The following is a 22,102-nucleotide window of genomic DNA, read 5'->3' as shown; positions in this document are numbered from 1 at the left end:
ATAATTAATGTGCTTAACAAAGTCACAGTGTGCATCCCTGTGTGTGTGTGTAGCTGCACTGAATCAGGCTCCTTGTTATCACAAACTCAAAAAGGTGATTTATATGGAAGTACATGAAAACAGGTCACACTCTCCATTGGTGTAAAAAAAAATTAATATATGGGCTTGACTGTTTCTAAATACAATGTGGAAAAGTCAGCATATTGCAGTACATAAAGTAGGGCAAGAACAAAATAAAGCAGTTTGAAAATGTGAAAAACATAACGGGTCACTGAAAGGAGATGCATAATTTAGAAAGCCACTGTTCTATTCTAATGATTTCTGCTGGTAAGATTACAGGTTATTCAAAATTAGCATGTTTTTGATATAAATGAAGGTTTACATATAAAGACAGAGAGGAGCCTATTTACAAAAGAAGGCCACAGTAATGTAAGTACTCAATCAATATGAAGAATATGAAAAAACTTGTGTATTTTCATGTGACAAACATGGATGTTTTTTGGTTACAACCAAACAATGTTCATAATATAATACTTGATTTAACTGAACTGGTGAAGGACACTGTAGAGAAAAAAATCATCTGGGATCAAAATTACTGAAAAACCTAGAATGCTCAAAACTTGAAATTACAGTCCAAATTGCACAAATTCAGTCACATTAAAGGTGACATTCTTTTCTTTCCCACATTGTCTAATACAGAATTTTTACTCTGGTGTTACGACACACTTGAGAAGCCTCCTTTGAGGAACTTGACATTGTTGATGGTCTTTTAATTTACAGGAAAATTCCCAGTCCAGATTTTGTCACTCCGATGGAATGAGCATATTCTCCAACAGAAAGGAGTGTGAGAGGGAACCTTCCCCGAGGTGCATCCGTAGGCAGGAGCTCGTGCTCACAGCATTACCTCCGTCAAATTCCTCACTGGGCACCAATGTCTGCTTTGTACCTTTAAGCACCTTGTCCGCGGCTGCAATCCATGAACCAGCATGGAAGAGTCTAGAATCCATCGCTGAAAACCTGTCAAAACCTCTCCTGGGTAGCCATTAGGATTCAGGTCTGGGATTCATTAGAGAAATGATGGCAGTGACAATGCATGAGCTGTTTCTTAAAAGCAGAGATCACTCTCGAGAAAGTCTGGGTGTATACACATACAGGCTGTAACAATTTTTGCAGCATTTATTCTTGGAGGCAGATCACACATTTCTGACATCTTTGAGATGTTGGTGAATTGCTTAATAGAAATTGTATTAATTGGTGTTCTGCCATATTGGAAGACTGTTTTTTTGCCAAGCAAGACAGAAAGGTAAAGTCATTCAATTTAAAGCTTATGAAAAGGAATCAAGCTATATTTGGCACTTGGGTTGTAATTCCTACACAGATCACCCATTGTAGATGTACATACCCTCAAATGAAAGCTGACCGTCCACGCTTTAATCCCAGATTCATAGTTTCATTTCAAATCAAATGTGGTGGACTACAGAGCCAAAACTATAAAAAACTGTGTCAGTGTCCAAATACTTATGAACTGCATTGTGTGTGTATATATATATATATATATATATATATATATATACAGTCCCCTCCAAAAGTATTGGAACAGCAAGGCCAATTCCTTTGTTTTTGCAATACACTGAATACATTTGGGGTTGAGATAAAAAGATGAACATGAGACAAGAGTTCAGAATTTCAGCTTTTGTTTCCTGGTATTTACACCTAGATGTGTTAAACTACTTAGAACATAGCACCTTTGGTATCAGACCACCCAATTTTTAGGTGAGCAAAAGTATTGGAACAGAGAGTATTTAAGTAAATGAAAGCAAATAACACTTAATATTTGGTAGCATAACTCTTGCTTGCAATAACTGCATCTAGCCTGCGACCCATTGACAGCACCAAACTGTTGCATTCTTCTTTTGTGATGCTTTTCCAGGCTTTTACTGCAGCCCCTTTCAGTTGTTGTTTGTTTCGGGGGGGGGAGGGGGTGGGGGGGGGGTTCCCTTCAATCTCCTCTTCAGGAGGTGAAATGCATGCTCAATTGGGTTAAGGTCTGGTGATTGACTTGGCCAGTCTAAAACCTTCCACTTTTTCTCCCTAATGAAATCCTTTGTTGTGTTGCCAGTGTGTCATTATCTTGCTGCATGATGAAGTTCCTCCCAATTAGTTTGGATGCATTTCTCCGTAAGTTGGCAGACAGAATGTTTTTGTAGACTTCTGAATTCACCCTGCTGCTACCATCATGAGTTACATCATCAATAAAGATTAGTGAGCCCACTCCAGAAGCAGCCATACAAGCCGAAGCCATGACACTTCCTCCACTGTGCTTCACAGATGAGCTTATATGTTTTGGATCATGAGCAGATCCCTTCTTTCTCCACACTTTGGCCTTTCCGTCACTTTGGTAGAGGTTAATCTTGCTCTCATCAGTCCATAAAACTTTGTTCCAGAACTTTTGTGGCTCATCTCTGTACTTCTTTGCAAATTGTAATCTCGTCTTCCAATTCATACTACTGATGAGTGGTTTGCATCTTGTGGTATAGCCTCTATAATGCTGCTCTCTAAGTCTTCTTCGAACAGTTGATTGAGATACCTTCACCCCTGTCCTGTGGAGATTGTTTGTGATGCCACTGACTGATGTTTTGAGGTTTTTCTTCACAGCTTTCACAATGTTTCTGTCATCAACTGCTGTTGTTTTCCTTGGTCGACCTGTTCGATATCTGTTGCTCAGTACGCCAGCGGTTTCTTTCTTTTTCAGGACATTCCAGGTTGTCATACAAGCTATCCCCAATGCTTGTGCAATGGCTCTGATCAATTTCCCCTCTTTTCTAAGCTTGCTTTTCTCCCCAAGACAGCTCTCTGGTCTTCATGTTAGTTTATCTTTTATAACACAAATGCAGTTTTCACAGGCAAAACCCAAGGCTAAAACCAAGAGTAGACATTCAGAACTATTTATTGTTTAACCAATCAATCTAACAGGACACATCTGGGCAACAAGAAACACCTGTCAGTCACATGTTCCAATATTTTTGCTCACCTAGAAATTGGGTTGTCTGATACAAAAGGTGATATGTTCTAAGTTGTTTAACAAATCTAGATAAAAATACCAGGAAATAAAAGCTGAAATTCGGATCTGTCATCTCATGTACATCTTTTGACTGTCATGGTTCTGTGTTTTCCTGTCTGTGTTTCCCTTGTTGGGCCGCCAGATGGCGGCACTTCTGTTTTGTGTCCTGCTCCCCCCTGTTAATTGTATGATTGTTTCCAATTGTCTCGTGATTCTATCATTGTTCCCACCTGTGTCTTGTTATCCCCTCCTTTTTTGGTTTGATTGTTTTTTGAGTTCACCTGTGTCTTGTTACCCCGTCTATTTAAGTTCTTTGTTCCCTTGACTCGGGTGCTGGTTCCTTGTGTTTGTTCCCGACTTCTGTTTGTTTCAGACCGTATGTACCTGCCTGTGCTCTGTTTGACCTGCCCTTGTGCTCTGCCTGCCCGTGTTCTGCCCTTCTCGTGTTTGTGAGTTCCTCTTGTTTTCCGTTTTATTTAGATATTTTTTGAGTTTGTGTTTTTGCCCATCGTGGCCTTTTCTGTTCCCTGTTTGTTTGCCTTTTTGGTTAGTAAAATCTTTGTTAATTTTCCCTTTTTGAGTTTGTGTTTTTTTCTATCTGCGTTTGGGTCCCCCCTACCCTTACCGTGACATTGACCTCAAACTCAATTGTCTTCAGTGTATAGTAAAAACAAAGGAATTGACCTTGCTGTTCCAATACTTTCGGAGGGGACTGTATGGCGCCGAATACAAATACCATATTCGGTAACACTCGGATAATGCGTTATCCCCGAATGTTTTCTCCTCCTGAATTTGGCCAATATTATTCGGATTCTGATCGTTTCTCCCCATCTCTTTGATGCACGCTCAGAAGTCAGCACATTTCTCAATTAGATCCACATACCTACAAATGCAGCCTTTCTAGAGTTAAATCATTACAGAGGTTGTTAGCTAATAACACACCCAGCACTGGATCATGTGGCTCTAAAATATCTGATCTCCCCCCGCAACCCCCCCATTGAATGTTTCAAGCAACATTTCAGTATAGCAAGGGATGTTGTGTCTCCCCATCGCTCTAGACTGCTCCAAGCTCATGTGCTTGTCTTTACAAAATAAACTTGGGGAAGTTTGAGTAAGAGCATAATAGCTGAAGACGTATTCCACCCAGGGAAACGTATAGATTTTTTCTTTGATTTACCTAAGGTTATGCAAATCAAACATACAAGTAAAGTGGGGCTTTAACAAAGCACAGAGGTGGGTAACCCGGCTTCAAAGAGTAAAAAGACTGACCATGCATTTGCTCCAGCACCATGCACTAAACCAGCTGATCACAATAATTAGTTCTCCCATCATGCTGAAGAGTTATGCTAATTAGAATCAGCTGGTTTAGTGCATGGTGGTGGAGCAAATACATGGTCAGTCTTTTTACTCTTTGAAGCTGGGTTACCCACCTCTGACAAAGCAGGAACAAAAAGTATGAACAAACAAAACATAACAAAACATTTTAGCCTACATTCCTACATTCTGTAGTTTTTTTGTTATTTCATTAGGGGTTCATTGCATGCAGTAGTTCAAAATAAAGATGAGGAATAATTTATTAATTATTAATTATCATTTTTTCAGTTTATAATAGGGGCAGTGGTGAGGTTCATGTAGTTCGTACTATGCAGTTCAGAGTAATGATGAATAACTTTTGTAACGTTTCGATTTATGAAAACATTTTGCCAATGTTGGAGACTTGATATGACTGATTTGGCTCAATAACATATAGGTCATTGTTTGTTAAATACAGCTTTAAAAAGAAAATTACCTCACACACAAAACATAAATAAAAGCATGAATTTAATTTAATGAAATGTGGTGAATGTTTCTTAAAGGTGATAACACAAATTATTATTCTGCAGTTGAGAATCATCTGGTCCATCTGCCACTTGGTTGCTAGGCAGCATCAGAGGTGAAGGTGACATCACATAGTCACATAAACACCTGTTATCACAGACTGCAGAAAAACACGGCATCCCCACTGCCAAAAATGGGGCTCTATTCAGGAAGAATGGAGCACTGTGTGAAAAACTGTGTGGGCTTTTAAACTTCCTTTCTTCTGATTTTTGGAAAAATTGAAAGGCCCGGTTGCTACACAGGAGACCCTGTGAGTCACAGGCAATTTGCAGAATAGGAGGGGCAATAACGAGGGAAGACGTCACACCTGAGACCCACGCTGTGCACGGACAACAGGTAGCACAGCACGTCTGACACGGGACAGATTTTTCACAGTAGCAGGGGGTGGAAATGGGCTCGGTCATGCTCGTCGCTAAAAAAAAATCACCGGGAACAGAAGATGCTTCAGATGGCCACGGTGCGGGCCAAGAGAGGCTTGGTCAGGAAGCCGCAAAGTACGAGCCATGCTCAAAACAGCCCCTCTTCTGGCGAAACCTGTTAAGGTTGGATTGACCTTGTTCCGCGATAGCTTAATTAATCTGGTCCAGTTCCATAAACAATGCGTGGCGCACGGAACCAACGAATGGAAATTCACAACAAACGCGCTGCTCGTTTATTTCAATCTTGTGTAAGAAAGGGGTGTAATCAAATCACATTTTCATTGTAGGCTACATCAAAATGGTTACCTGAAGTTTTCCCAGGAAAAAATGAAGTTATTCTATTCTGTTCTAAATAAAATAACCCAGAGAGCGGATCATTGTAATGAAATCAGGGCTGTAGTGTGCAGACAAAGAACAGAAGGCAGGGGTTAGACAATACTACTAATGACTGTTGGTACTACCTGGCCTGACTTAAGAAGCACAAAACTAAACAAACATATCTAAGACAAACAGCACATGAAGGCAAGCCTTTCAGCATGCTTTTCAAGGACCACAGCTAAATATAGAATCCTCCCAAAAGGAGTCATACATTCTGGAGATAAAGCACCAGGAGCAATGTCAAAACACAGCTTCATTTATTCAGCAATGGAATCTGAGGTCCGCGTTAGGACAGCCGACTGCTGCAACGAGGCTCGCTGTAACACCGCTCGTGTTTGTGTATGAAGAGGTGGAAGGGATTACTGGTTGAAGGCAAGTTATAACAATGCTACACTGAAGGATGGAAACAAAGAACGATCAGGTTTGAAATGATTTTCAATATCATAACATCGCTTCAGAAAGGGCTGTGTTTAGCTGTGCAGCTGTTGTGCACTGGGGATTAGGCCGGTGACCTCATAATTGTCTCTGAGTTGGTAATCCCCCATGGACCAATCATTTCAGAGATGGTGCTCTCAAAGCCTGGCTGTTAACCCACTTGCAGATCCCTTTGTGCTGTAATTTGTACCTCAGTGCAATCAGATTACTCTTAATCTCAATGACTCGCGTCCTGGGTGGGAAGATAATCCTAAAGCGCCAGGTTCTTAATGCACAGTAAGCTTTCAGTGTAACAGCCGTACAGCAGATATGCACATCTACTTGAGACACAACTGCTGCAGATTTATTGGGTTAAATCAAATGATAGAGGTTGTCTCTGGTGTCATCCTGGGACTATTTTTACCGTTTCTTTTTTTTCACTCTCTGAAGCTGCAATGCCGCGAATAATGACTTAGTGTTGCAAATGAACACCATGACAACTGGGTCCACAGACAGATGCTTATAGAACAAATACAAAAATACAATCACTCCGGTCTTAAATTACATTATTCAGACTTTTAAGGCCCAAAATGTCCTTGATGTCTGAAACGTGAGTAGTGAGCATGGCTGGTCAACCGAGCAGGTCCTCTTTTACCCAGTCACCATTCATAAAACATTAACATGGATGCTCTTCGACTAATGGAACTTCTTTACACCCTGTAATGTTATGCCAGATACTAACCCCAACCTGCAAGAATGGTGGGAAAGAAACAGAAGGTCAGACCTCCGGCTGAAAGGATTAATCGCATTTACAAAAAAGTATTTATCTGTATCCGTGATGTGGAGCCAATTCAATAACATCAATTAGGCAAACCGGTTCTACACAAAGGATTTGTGCATTCTTAGCACTCCTGTAAGAACTTTGTGTAGGGGTGGGCAACTCCAGTGCTGGAGGGCCGGTGTGTATGCAGGTTTTTGCTGCCACCAGGTACTTAGACTCAATCAGTTAATTAATACACCAACACTATTTCACTCACAGATTAGACCACAGTAAAGCAATACAACACAGGCATACAGGCACAAGAACATTAATCACCTGCTGTTCATGTCACGGAATGTCAGATTATGTAAATGAGTGGGCTAATTGAATAATTAAGAGCAGGAGCTGGCCTGAAATCCAGAAAAAGGTATTACTCTCCTTGCTCATCCCTGATGTAGAGTGTGTCTATCAGTGAGGCAGCACATCTGGGGCAGAGGGAAAGTGTGTAACAGAGTTATTTAATCAATATAAATCTTTACATACGAGTTGACTCTGGTCTTTTCTACAGTGACCAGGATTGAGCTTTCTGCTGCTCAGGGGATTGTTCGGGCATGTGCTACAGATACAGACATTGGGACACGGCCTTGAAGCAGGCAGTAAATGACCTGAGCCCCTAAACTGCTTTCAAAATGAAGACGTGTGCCCGTAATGACAACATAACCCTTTCTAGTCACTGACAAAATGTTGACACCCAGAAACATGAAGTCTCAATGCCGCATTCATTACATGCAAGAGGGTAAAGCCAAACGAGAGGGAAGGGTTCAGGGACTTAATGACAGAGCTCAGCCGTCTCGGGTTTCTCTCTGCGTGAGTTTCTCTGAGGCCAGAGTGAGGTGGCATTCTCACACCTCCATGTCAGGGCTGGAAGCACAGATGTGCGGCACAGCAACGCTTCAAAACCATCTCCCAGCCGAACCATCGCTCCGCATATCTGCACATCGCTTGCTGACGCTGCAGGCTGGCCTGCGTTTTTCGCCAAAATAACATTTAACAAACAAATCTACACACAACTCACTTTCTCTTCAACTGGCAGGCTTTTAATAAGATTTTAGTTATCAGCATATTTTTTTTTAACTTCAGCAAATTTTCATTCCCTGCGAGTATCGCAAGGACACAGAGGTGAATAATACATATGGCTCAAGATATATATATATATTTACCTATTCTGGAGGACAGCTTTCGCTGTGTATGCAAATCAACACTGACATGCCGAATTTCTCTGGACATCACGCAGCATCATTCTCGTTAGAACTGAACCAATGTCATGTCTGATCCACTGAAGCTGAGAAAAAGCCTCTCACCTCACTTCTAATTCAGGAAACAGCCACTCAGCGAGTCAGACGCGAGGGTGACTGAGACACAGCCAATTCTGGAAGCCGTAACCAGCCTTTGTCTTTTCCAAATACCTTCCAGTGCCTGCAAGAACTGTTTGTTTGTGTCTTTGCAGTTTACAGAAAACTCCTTTACAATTTTCATTTATATAATGACGAAAAACCGAGGAAGTATCCTGCAGCAGACAAAACACATCCAGTAGACAAAATATGTTGTTCCAGCCAGTTATCCACATACCGAGACTAACATTCCGAGACTCCAGACACTTAGGGCATAATCACACCTGGTTGATTTGATCACTTAAATTTGTACAAAAGTGAAAACACCCATGAAAAGAGCAGAGTGATATAATTGCCCTCGGGTGCGAATTAAAGGAATTGAACCGAGACCACTGCTGAGAGGTGGTCCCTAGCTATTGGGAAATGAACTTGGTAAAATTTTGATGCCTGTGCAAAGCAAACACACTCAAGTGGAATTGGGAAAGAATCGCTGAAAGCAGAGCCAAAGCTTTCAGATCATCTGAGCATTCCAAAATGGGGAGATAAAGGGGAAAAACATTTAAGAAGTTTCAGACTGATAAAACAACCATTTCTCTAAAACCTCTTTTACAACTCTGCTGCAGGCATACTAGTCTCTTAGCCACAAAATTAGCAAAATTGAGTTAGACACGCTTTAATTTGCCGCAGTCACGAGTTACCGCTCAAGTTTTCTAGTCGCGCCTTGACTGTGAAAACAGGGCCCTATATGTTCATGCTCTGTGCTGGTACTACACAATGCTTCTGAATCAGGCACTCAGACTCCTCACCTCCCCATCCATGCTGGTCTTTCATTCCAGCCAATATCTTGTTGAAACTATTATCTTGATATTCATTCTTTGCTGCTATGTCGATTTTAAATATGGCACCTTATAAGGGAATATCATTCCTCATTCCACATTAAAAGTGTCTAATTAATAACCGTAATTATAATTCCGGTAGGAAAAAAAGTAAAACTGTTGTCAAACCCTTCAAAATAAATTCATCACTGATGCATTTGGGAGGCTCATAGTACAAATGCATATATTCTTGCAAATAATGATTCTTCCTGTCAAACAAGTTGCTGGTGTAACTGTGCATTGTTGGAAAGAATGATCTATATTTGTTGATTGTAGAATGTGCATCAGCAGTGATTTTTAGCAGTCCTGTGTCAATGACTTTCATTCCGATGAGATGGTTTCTGCCTTCAAACTGCCACTCCAGTGGGTGTCACATCTATGGTGGATCTTTTTCCATTCCTTCACAAAAACCCGGAAAACAAAATAAAAATATAGCTGGGTGTCGGAGGCTGCTTTTACCCCTGGAAGCAATCAAGAACCAATATCCCGAAGGCACCAGTCAAGCAAAACACCTTTATTTGCATGTTGCCCTTACCATTTCTCCCTGAAAATCCCCATTATTTCCCATATGACTATGTAACCGCTTGGCTATTCCCAGGCACCCAAAAGCTGCCAGTCTGAACAGCCATGCAGCTTGACCTCAGTTTAATGACAAAACTGAGCCTGGGGAACTGCTATTTCATTCAAGCTTTATGTTATAAAAATGACACTGCCTACTTATATTACACGCTGGCCCTTAATGCAGTCGGGGAAATGCTATCATTTCCTTCGGTGAAGTACCTCTTGAAAACACATTCCTGTTCTTCAATGCGCAGATAAACATCTCTCCTTCGATAGTGACCCTGCTGTGCTGTGTGCGTGCGTGCGCATGTTCCATCTGCCCCACATAATTCTGCTGATGAGATTGTATTATGAACTGTATCCATATAGAGCCCTAAATACTGGTCAAGGGGACTGTGGGGGGATTCATCCTGTTAGTACAATTGGTACTAACAATGAAATTTCTGGGGTAGGACGAGGCTCACAGTTGGTATCAAATCCTGGCCATGACAGAGCTATGGTAATGACAGCCAGCATCATGTAGGTTGGTACATTTATGGTCGCAGCAGTGGTCAGGGAGGGATGATTGAAATCGAGCAGGGCCATTCCCGTCTGAATGCGCAACAGCAGCTCAAGATGGCAGCCACATGCGCATGAAGCATACTCCTGTGATGTGCTAACCACGCACTTCAGCTGAGCAACTGCACACTGAAAAGTCTGTCAACCTGTGGAAAAACGCATGCTGGTTTACTCTCTCTGAAGCGGATGGTGGATGTTGCAGTGTTTTTGCAGAGACACGCTTACAGATATAATTGGGGCATTCCAAACTGGAAGAAAAAGAAGGGGCTAAATACAGATAAAGAATATGATGGACTTTCTAAAAATATATAATAAAAAATACAAAAAAATAATCAAGGAGTAAAAAGAGTTAAATGCATGGCAGACATGAATCGCTAAGTCAAATGGCATTGGTGACCTGGGATAAACCACCTCAGGGAGGAACGGGAGTAACTCACAGGAGAGTGCTACACAGAGCCTCCAGCTTTCCAGCCGCCAATCCACACTGGGTCGTGAAAGTCACAGAGGGGACTTAAGGCATACATGATTAAATATTCAACCAATGCCGTGTTTCGCGTTCAGATGGGACTTTTCTTACATTTTCCATCTCACATCCCCCAGAAATAGACCCAGCCCTGTCAGGCGAGGGAGCCACAGCGTGATTCATCACCCGTTAGTGGAGAAGCCCACTCCTCCCCTACCTTCCAGCCTCCGCCTTGCTGCTAATCACTGGAACCAGCTGACCGTCTGACAATCCTGGGTCCCTGGCAGTGGCTGTCCTTCCTCCTAAGTCCACAGGGACACAGAGGACCCACTTGCTTCTTTTTCCAGTCCCTCCCTGTTCCGAGCACAAGCCCCTGGGGCTACTCCAGGAGGAATGTGTTGGCAGTGACAGAGAAGTGGGTGTGTGCACTGACTCTTACCTTCTATTCTAACCTCCCAGCAAAAAAAACCTCTCTCATAAATGAAGGAATGTATACAGTAGCTGTTACTTAACATTCGAATGGCCGTGCTTTTGTCCCACTAGACATACATTAGCCAAGTGATGCCATTAAAAATTGGATTGTTAAAAAAAGTAATTACTCTGTGTGATACCTAGCATTGTGAAAATAACACACTTGGTGTATTTCCAGAACGCTACAGGACACATAGATTTTTAAAGTTTTTTGAAAAATGAAAAATCTTAAAAAAACACATGCGTTCATCCTGAGAACAGCAAAATATGCATGGTATTATAAACAATGCCATTTTATAGGAACAAATAACTGACTTGATTTCATCCAAATGTATTTTGTCTCTCTCTGAATGAGAGAGAAAAAGACAAAAGTGATTTATGGGAAGGGTCTTATGCTGATGATATTTTAAGCAATTTCACAGTCATACAAATTGGAGTAAAATCAGCCAGTCTTGACTCAGTTGGTGCACAACTTTACAATGCTACACTGTCAACAACCAATAGGTATGCTGTCTTTGCAGGACATTTCATACAACCTTTGGTGCGACTTTTACTTGGTCATTGAACATAGACCAAACCCTAATTTCAAGCGCTGTAGTGTTGCTGTGCACTTAGCTTGATTGTTTTAAATAATTTTCTCATTTTCCACTTGTTCACCATGACTGGAAAACTAGCGGATGAATTTCCAGGTTTTCTGTGGTGCATGTAAACCCCAAGCTAGTAAACCATCAGGCTGGATGGGTGGAAGAAGGTACCAAAAAGCCAGTTTTACTAACTAGGCAACCAGCAATCAAACTAACTAGATATTTTCCAAAGGAAACCAAAGCATGATTGAATGTGGTTTTCTCCATTTTTGCCCTTTTCACATGGCGACTGGTCCCACTCACCACTCAAGCTTGCCAACTCAACTGACTGACTGGCTGAACACCCGCAATGTGCACCGCAGGTCGGGTACCAACAACGATATTCTAATGCTACAATGTCATTATGTCCTATCATTTCTACCTGGTCCTCATGTGCATTTTGGGGCAGCGTATAACCATCTCCAACTGAGGTAATATCTTGTGAATATTTTACCTCAGATGCCAACTGATTCAAGGGAGGAACTAGCAACATAGGGAAAAGGGCATTATGGGTTTACTGATGTATGCTCTGTGCCATATTTTGAAGAACACTCTTGACTTGTATATCCAAAATCATAATGAATAAATATTACAAATGACGAATTTGATAAAAAAAATTTAATTTTCATATCTGAGAGAGGCCAAAATGTGCCCCTTCAGTTTGAATGGACACAATGCCAATGCAGTGGATTATACAATTTATGCTATATTTGTAGCTGTACAGGTCGTAGCTTAATAAACTCTATACAGTTTACTCTGCCTGCAAAAAATGGCTTTTTAAGATAAATCAGTTTGGAATATTACATTTTTTTCTCATGATTATTCTGCAATTAGTAGGCTATTGGGTCACACTTTAAGAAGTGTTTCCCATAAACATTTTATATCGCATATATAATGCCTTCAAAAACATGACCTAATGGCTTCATAAATCATATGTAGATGTCATGCTTCATAAAGTGTGATACAACACCTTCTTAAGCAACATGTTAAGACAAATGTCATATAACCAACAATGTCACCTGGCTAATGGCTAAACATAATAAAGGGTGAATAAAACATGCTTTATGCTAGGCAAAGTAGCATGACTCATGATGTCATGAAACAATCTAAACCAACCTGAAGGACGTTAGCCCCTTGACTGCAGCTACAATGGTAGTAAATATAATGACTCCAGTTACAATGGTAGTAAATATCTATCATATTAAGTATGCCATGCAGCTGTGCCACAATAGCTAAAAGTACTCATCAATGAAAATGGCCTTTAAATAATGACATGACCCTTCAGTCCTTCCAGGCTGGTCATCCACTGAACTTTCAGGTGATGTCCCTGACTCAAAAGCACCACTTCTGCTTTTGCTTAAAATCTTATGATTTTCCACCCAAATACCAGAGTTGTAACTCTAATAGTTTCGCTTGGAATAATCATACATTTTTCTGATGGACTCTATGCCTCCAAGCAATCCAGAGGAAATGAGCACTGTCTGGCTCAAACGGTTAAGTAAGATTGGTTACATTAATTATTACATTTAAAAAAATTTTTATAGCATTTTTAACAATGGAAATTTTTTTGCCTCTCTTTGGGAGAAGTCACAAATGGGAAAAAAAACAGTTTTAATGACAGCAGAGTTATTCAATATTTGCCAAATGCCAAAAGAGGTGCTGTGGCAGTTCAAGGGTTAAATGAAATTGGCAACCCAGAGAGGCACTCAGTTGCATTCTCCCTGAATGGGACTGTTCAAAGTTTTCATGAATTCAATTTGCAACAGGGCTCTGTTAATGACATCCTGACAGGCACAACAGCACTGATTTCTGGTGCACCTTCTTTCCATCTGGTGCATCCGACCAATCATTTGACTTATAATCTTGAAGACGGATGGGTGGATATAAAGGGTCCTACCGGTGATTAGCCACACTATTTTATGCTTGTGTACCAGATTCTGTAGACAAAGTATAATGCCATCATCTGCGTCCCCGGCTCTTCACAGACAATTAATCCTGTCCTCCCAAAAAAGACAAAAATTACAGGTGCAGGCAAATGAAGCCTTACTGCCTCATCAGCCCATAGATCACTTTCACAAAACAGCGAGAGGCCCATAAATCACACAAGACAGAATGAGTCTAATTAAAGCTCACCTAAGCAGACAACTTACTGCTACAGGAAAATAACTCTTTGTGTATGCATTGTAAAAATGTCCAAGACCAGCTCATACACATTTATTTTAAAGGCCAAAAACTTTACAGCAATTTAAAGTCATCATTTTTAAAGTGTAATAATTTAAAAATCATATTTGAAAAAAATAGATAGACGACCAGCAGGGTTAAATTATCTGCCAATACACAGCATTCAACCAATACACAGCATCAGGAAACAGAGGACAGCGCTGTCAGAGGACAACTCTGTGACTGTTGTTGATGTCATCATCATCATCATCAAATTAAAGGCAAGGCCAAGACATTTTATTGGGCGGAATAATGATTAGTTTTCCTCTCTCTAAAGACTTTGCAGTAAATACAGGACTATGTTAATTCATGGGCATTTTGCTGCATGTCCTTTCATTAAATAAGTGTCATGTGACATGGCACTCCTTAAAAATCCTTCTAATGACTCATTAAAAAGCCATTAATAGGTAGTTCATATCTTACCAGGTATCTAATTAATTTACAGTTTTATAGCCATTAAAATTCCATCCTTCATAGGTTTAACATTTAACAGCAGCTTGCCTGCAGTCACACCTTAGGAAAGAACCGCTACAAGAATAATATTCAAACGTCATTCTAAAAATGGCTGGGTTATTCAGTGTGAGAAAAGAGTCTCCTCGGCCTCATGATGCTTAATGCACGAGGCCTCCTGGAGTCTTCTGGAAAATAAATGAACTTGGCCAACATGTTAGCTCCCAGTCTTCCACTACAGGTACAGTGCCCTTGTATTTCCATTTACAGATAGGCCTAACACAGATCTGACACAATCAGGGAGGACTGATGATACTGTCTGTTGCCTAGGGTTACACTATTTCATTTCTGACAGAAAAGATCTTTTTTTTAAAGAAATGCAGATTGCTAACCAGCAGGGAGGGTCGAAAGGGGGATAGCTTTGCTCTCGCAGGAGCCCCAGCACCACAAACCTCTCTGAAATAGTGCTTTTCACATAACACTTCCTACAGTGCTGTTTCTGCACAAAATGTGCTCACCTTTTTCAGGAAAACCACTCCAGTTGTGTACACTTTACTCTCAGTAGCCTGCATTAGGGCTGGCATGAACCACAGAAAAGCAGCATTGATTTGGACAGTTAATCAGGCCTGTATCAAGTATGCTGCAAATAAGCCTATATTTCTGCAGTAGGGTGGATGTTGTTGATTGGTAAATTGGTAATTCAGGAGGGGGGGGGGGGGGGGATTTGGGGAAGCACTCATGATTACGGTTTTATTTTCCTATCCTTTCACAATAAATAGTAACAGACTTTACTATTATCAACAAAACTTGTAAATATTGTAAATGTGTTTTAAGTTAATTTTCCAGCCACAGACAATGTGATATGTTCATAAACACTAATTTAGCAAAATTAGTGTTTATGAATTTCCAAAATATTCACCAGAGGGAAGTACAATCATGATACTTATTTAAAAATGCTGCAATGTTTCTCATATCACATTGAAGCAAGTTGTACAGTCAACACCTGCCAGATTTCTTTCCTGCGATCTTGTTAAAAAAAAACCTTTAAACCGCATCTCCCCCTTGAAGATTTGATTTATTGCCCTGTAACTTACATCAAGTTCATCTTTGGGCACGACTCCTTAAAGGAGTAACATGGTGGTTGAATGTGACACTTGCCAGTTGTCTTTAGGCAACAACAAAACAAAAGTGCATATCTTTTTTTTATCATTCAGTCATTTAAATGTATTTTAAAACGTGTTTGTCTAAGCCTAAATTTCCCACTATAAAAGTTAACCTGAACAGTCTGGGCGTGGTAATAAGAACTGTCAGTTAGCTATGATTGACAGACTGTGCCCCGTTACCATAGCTACCTCCATGATACGCGCTCATCTTGGGAGACTGAATTTTCACAAGCTAGCTAACTTAGTATATCGAGTATCGATAGCTAAGGATGTTGACTTATATCCAATAATAATTTTTGCTAGCTAGCTAGCCAAGTTAAGATAAAACCACAACTATAACGTCCTTATGAAAGCAAACTAGCTATCTAAAGTTATCGATAACATTACATTATGAAAGCAAACTACATAGCAAGCTAACGTTAGCTAGCCAGATAAAAATGAATATAACCAACCAGAGATAGTCTAATAGTACTTAAAAGGCACTCTAATAAGTGAACCTCATGTTAGTCAAATATTTGCAATGTCTTGCCTGTAAGCCAGCGGCACAAACTATGGGTCACGATTTATCCATGGGTCCCCAAAAATGATTTAGAATGAGCTATCACAGCAATCTGACTGACAGTAGGCTTTAGAATGTCGCCAGCAGTGTATGCGCGTGAGCTCGAGAATACATTTCTCACAGAAAAGGTAGTTTGACGCCTTTTTTTAGTTAATTACAGTGGTGATAGAAGTGACAACAATTAAGTGGTGCTGTGCTGTTAGACTTTACTGATCGCCGTACAAGGTTAAAGTGAAGTAGCTAGCACAATCGGACAGCACTAACCCATAAAAACGTACTTTGAATGATACTTGCTCAATCGAACGGTAAATCTGAAAAACATTCGATTATAGTCAGCGGCACCGACATTTTCTTTCACACCCTCAATAAACGGCAAAAGTCCCAGTAGAAGATTGAATTAAACCTTTTAAAGTTATATATTTTCTGAAACGTTATCGATTCCGCTTGGCCACAGTGAGTGAAACTAGGCGATCTGAGCATATAGTTTCTATGAAAATTATGTCAGAAGGATTCAGCCTTGTCGTAAACTTCACAGCACACTTGTAGCAAGACGGTGTGTCCAGTCAGATTTCTTTACGGGGCGTGGAAAGGGGAGTGGTTACTATAATTGTGACGCACTAAGTCGATAACATTCTCAACCGAATGTTGAAAATAGGACGATACATTTAAAACACATATTTCTCTGAAAATAAAGAACGGACATATTTAATACTTTACTCATCGTGTTTCTTCAATACCTCTCGTGCAAATAGCACATACAACCGAGAAAGTGTGAAAACCACCATGTTACTCCTTGAAAAATACTTAAAACTACAACATAAAACAATAAATTTATGGTGTCCATGAACATCTTTGCACTTCCGAACACTTTCATTTTATGGTGATAAGATCTATGGCTACCAAAAGCACTTCATGAATTCTGCCACAATTACACATAACATCTACACTGCATTTCTTTTTAATTTACTCAAAATAAACCACCTCATAGTGTTTGGTTGACTTTTGTTAAAATCCTGTATGGCACCTTTCTCAAAACTGTGAAAAGGGCACACAGTAGAGGTGGGCAATATGACAATAATCACCAGTACAATTTCACACAAATTATGAACTTGTGGAAATCATCCTTAAAACCTTTCTTAAAAGCTACTCCAGGAATGATTGCTAGCCAGCTAATATGCAAACCAGTGTTGCTTTGCTTTGAAAAGCCTCAATTAGCTGTAATGATATTTTAACCAATGGTGATTTTGTCGCTATTTAAGTAGAACTGCAGTAAATCTGCATAACACTGTCTGCCATTGTGTTTTTTGTTGCTTAAACATGGCTTCATGTTATGAATGAGTAACCTACAGGTATTGCCGTAAATGAACAGAACTAATAATTATTAGCTGTTATATACCCACATCATCAAAATCACATGCTCCAGTGTTTCCTGATTATAAAGAAATACTCACTGTATTTTGTTAATTCTCAATACACTTAAACTGAAAAAACTGACATCACATTTATTAGTATCAAACTAACAAAAACGTATTAATCATGTTACAATGACTACTTTGTTTATTAACCATATTAAGAAAAATAGTGTGAAATTTACTGTGTATTGCCAAATTGATTTTTTGGGTATATCACCTATCCCAGCACACAAATAATAAATTCTACTTTGTGAAGTTATTTGTATATTTACAAAGGATATATTACTAAGGCTCCAGGAAAATGTAAGCCCTTGGCGCCATATCAAGAATCAGGTCTCTAGCAATAGCAAAGTATTCTGGTGGCCTGTGAAAAATGCTTTATCCTTGCATTGCTATTTTAAAAATATTGGAAAATGAAACTTGCTGAAAGACAATTTGGTGATACACCATTTACTGTAGAGCTTGTGAAATTTCTTATTTCCCAGGCCAAGCAGGTGCATATAAGGCACTAGGCATCCACTGCGAGGCAACTGTAATCCAATGCACATGCACACCAGTAATGAGTGTGTTTTGTTTTGTGCTTGCACAACAAATCCACCACTTGTCTGTCATTCCTCCCACCAATAAAAGGCATCATTGTCTGCTGTGGTTCTAATAAATTGGTGTCCGTGGAACAATAATGTCCCTTATTTCCATCTGCCAGAAGCACTGGACCATGGCCAGGTGTGCCACCATATGCTGTTCAAATTGCACCTCACTGCAATCAAACCTGGGCCCGGATGTCCATACTAAATGCTAAATATGCATGTACATCACAGATCCTCTAATGAAAACAGTCAGCGTCACTGCCAGTAAACGTGCCATTACTTGACTGAACGCAGACATTAAATTTATAGCAGGATACAATTCTTAAAAATCCTTGCTAGATCGATGGCAGAAGAGGGCTTGATTACCACTGAACTGTCATGTTCCCTGAGCGTTTTCATTTAGAATGCTGAAATATAGGACAAAAATGAGAAATGCAGACAATGTTGAATTCCGTTAACAAAGTTTTAAATTCTATGCCTCTCGATTTGCTTTAGGATACAGATATTCTGAAACTAGGAGGATTGCTCACCCTTGCTTTTGGGAAGAATACTTTGATAATTCTGTAAGGGTAACTCACAAGCATATACAGCCTTTCCATTTAAAAAAGTCTTACAGTAAAAATCCATTAGTTAATATGTTGTAAACAGGACTGATGTATGAACCAGTATGTTTCATCTAATTTTTTACCAGACCAGTGTAAGATACAGGAAAAAAAGCATACTTTGATATTCATATGCTTGAGTGAATGCAGAGCATGTCTGCCTCTCACATGATATCAAAACCAGTGCATCGCTGGTTCAGAGATCAAGTTCATTCATTCATCAGGAGGTCAGGGGTTCAAGAGCAACCCTGTCGGACTAATGTCCTTGTGTATGCAAACATAAAATACCCACATAAACACATCCCATCAGTGTTTTTCAGTGACTGAATCATGTTGACAGGCAAAGGAGGATATGATAAATTAATCTGGATTCTGTGCTGATTTAGTGGGGGGGAAATGTCCATTTAGGGAGAGAGTTGACAATAGAATGTGAAATAGACTGTGAACTTTATAAGCTAGATATTGACCATAAGCCCTTCACATTAATAATGTTTCTGAGTTTTATACGTCAATCTACTAGACTTTTTTGGAGAGGCTATATTACAGAATAACATCAGTTAATGAAAACATCACCATGTGCTTTTCAAATATAAATTTTGTATTAATTTTCGTCAGTTTTCAAATGGGGCCACACGTTTTTCCATAGTAGGCTAGCCAATTAGGGAATTTCTAGATTTAACAGGAAACACATGAGTGTGATTACAATTCCCAATGATCAAACTAAGCAAACTCTTTTCTAAGCTTTTCTAAATAAAAGAAAACATTAATAAAAGAAACAATCACATTGCATCCATGTCTAAAAGCGAAGCAGAAGGGCTTTTAATATTTGGTCCAGTTGGTTCATTTATCTGCACTATAACCAAATATTGAACTACATAACTGCCACAGAACTAAAGAGGATTATAAATTAAATGTGACAGATTTTTCAGATTGAATAAGTCTCCAAATGTGACTATATGATGGCGGTACTTTAACCTTTAAATAAAAATGGCAATATTGCTGATTGCTTAATGCACAAGAATGATACATTTCATTGAAAGCGTATTAACGACGCGAACCTATGGTAGTCTCCACAATATTTATGCGCCAAAAGTAAAATATTATTTTTCAGATTTAAGACGCGCAAACAATTTTATGACTGGGTTGCAGTCTTGGCTATTAACGAGATGAATCCTGTAAGCATTCCAGAACGAGTAGCCTACGTCATTCTTTAAACACATCTTCATCCTAACGTCCCAAAAATCTGACACCATTGCACGTGTACAACTGCAGCGAAAGTGATGAGCTCTCGCGGAATATAGGTTAGGTTTCACACACTGAGGACAAATTCCGTCCTGACTCCTGAAGGATAGCCTACAACTGCAGATATTTCATGTCAGATACTCAGCACACTTCTATACAGACCGATTTGTAGAACGAAAGCTGCAATAAAACTTAGGAGAAACCATGTTAGTCTGTGGCATGCAAACCACTGTTGTCTTCACGCTATATACGGATGCGGCTCGTCAATAAGTCTAAAGTCTAAACAATATGCAGTAGCTATATAAAAAACTTTTCAAAGAAAATCTGAGAGAGAAACCACTAACATTTTGCTATAGCCATTTACCAAATACTGAATAAACACCGAAACGTCTGTTTCTGTTTGTTTCCGAAATTCTGGCTAGAAACGGAAAATATTTACAGATAAACTAACCATTTGTGAATAATTTCACAGCTCTCGAACAGAACATCCAGCAATAGCCAGAATGCATCAACCACTATGCAAGGCTGTTTCGGTGCTTCTTTCTCACATACTATCAGTATTCTAAAACTCCGTTAGAACTATCAGAAGTCCGTTTCGTTGCATTAATCATTTTAACATGCTAAGCATCAGTTTTATTTTCTTACCTCCAGGTGATATTCAGTAAGAAGCTAAGAAGAGTTTCTAAACGGAGTTTCTTTCTCAGGTTGGCAACTCTTCCGTCTCGCGCTCCGACTGTTTGACACTGACGCGCTACATTCTGCTTAGCCTTGAATCTATCCACGCATGCTCATCTCGAGGCCTTGAGGGGCAGCACTACCTGAGCGCACGAATGTCCTACTTTCTCTTTATCATCCATAACCGAACTTCGTCATGCGAATTCACGGTAGTATGAATGAAGAATTATGAGTCTCGCTTTATTTCAATTCTTTAAAAAGTAGTTTACAGGTTCTTCTTTATATTAATTTCATGCAGTATAAGCGTGTTGCTTATATTTTTGCTTTTTTGTTGCAATTTTTGCCGAAATTCACCATGATAAAAATCTCACCATATGACTGCGTTGAAAATGTCTCTGTTCCTTTATAAATTGGGCATGTTTAGTAGTAGTAGTTGAGGCCCCATTCAATACACATTTCCACATCTAAGCCAGTTTTACATCACGTATCACAGTTTTCCTAAATGATTTTAGGGCCAAATGCTTATTTTGAAATATGCTTGCCCAGCTCGGTCTTCAGATTTGAATCCAATTGAACTAGCATTTCATATGTTGAAGAGACAACTTAAGGCAACTAGCACCTTTAACCAGCAGGAGCTGAGGATAGCAGCAGTACAGGCCTGGTAGAGCATCACCAGAGAAGATATTCAGCACCTAGTGATGTCTATGAGTCACAGACTTCAAGCAATCGTTGCATGCAAAGGATATGCAACAAAGTACTAAACATGTCTATTTTCATTTACATAAAATTGATATGTCCCAAACAGTATGGTGCCCTGAAATACATTAAATGTAATGTAATGTAAAATAGGGGAGCTATGTACAAAATGGTCAGTAATTTCTACATGGTTCAACCAAAATGAATAAAAAATATATTTTAATAAAAGCTGAGAATATTAATATATTAAACCACAATTGTTTGCTTACAAATTGTGGTTAAAATTGAATTGTTTGCAAATCCAAAATTGTGGAGTACAGAACCAAATAAAGAAAAAATAAAATGTCTTTTTTCCAAACATTATGGAGCTCACTGTAGTTATGGTATGGTCCATAACGTTCATATCACAAGTCCAATTGATGCCAAACTTCATGCACAGATCTAGACATTCTAGATTTACATTTTTTTCCATTGGGACTACCCATGTCCACTATTTTGATTTACTGAAATTTTGTTTTATCCATCCATCCATTTTCTATACCCACTTATTCCTGGCCAGGGTAGTGGGGGGTGCTGGAGCCTATCTCAGCGTACATTGGGAAGGAGGCAGGAATACACCCTGTACAGGTCACCAATCTACCACA

General features: G+C 39.6%; 1 protein-coding gene across 1 annotated transcript in view; it reads right to left on the bottom strand.

The window, feature by feature from the left end:
* Positions 1-20,888, bottom strand: part of znf385b (zinc finger protein 385B) — a 99,761-nt gene extending 78,873 nt beyond the window's left edge. Inside the window, exon 1 of the mRNA XM_035411334.1 lies at positions 20,733-20,888. The gene's annotated coding sequence lies outside the window, so the exon portion shown is untranslated. The remainder of the gene's footprint in view (positions 1-20,732) is intronic.
* Positions 20,889-22,102: the final 1,214 nt, after the last annotated feature.

The sequence above is a fragment of the Anguilla anguilla genome, chromosome 3 (assembly GCF_013347855.1).
Source record: "Anguilla anguilla isolate fAngAng1 chromosome 3, fAngAng1.pri, whole genome shotgun sequence".
NCBI classification, from domain to species: Eukaryota; Metazoa; Chordata; class Actinopteri; order Anguilliformes; family Anguillidae; genus Anguilla; species Anguilla anguilla.
This window is presented reverse-complemented; position numbering and strand designations above follow the sequence as displayed.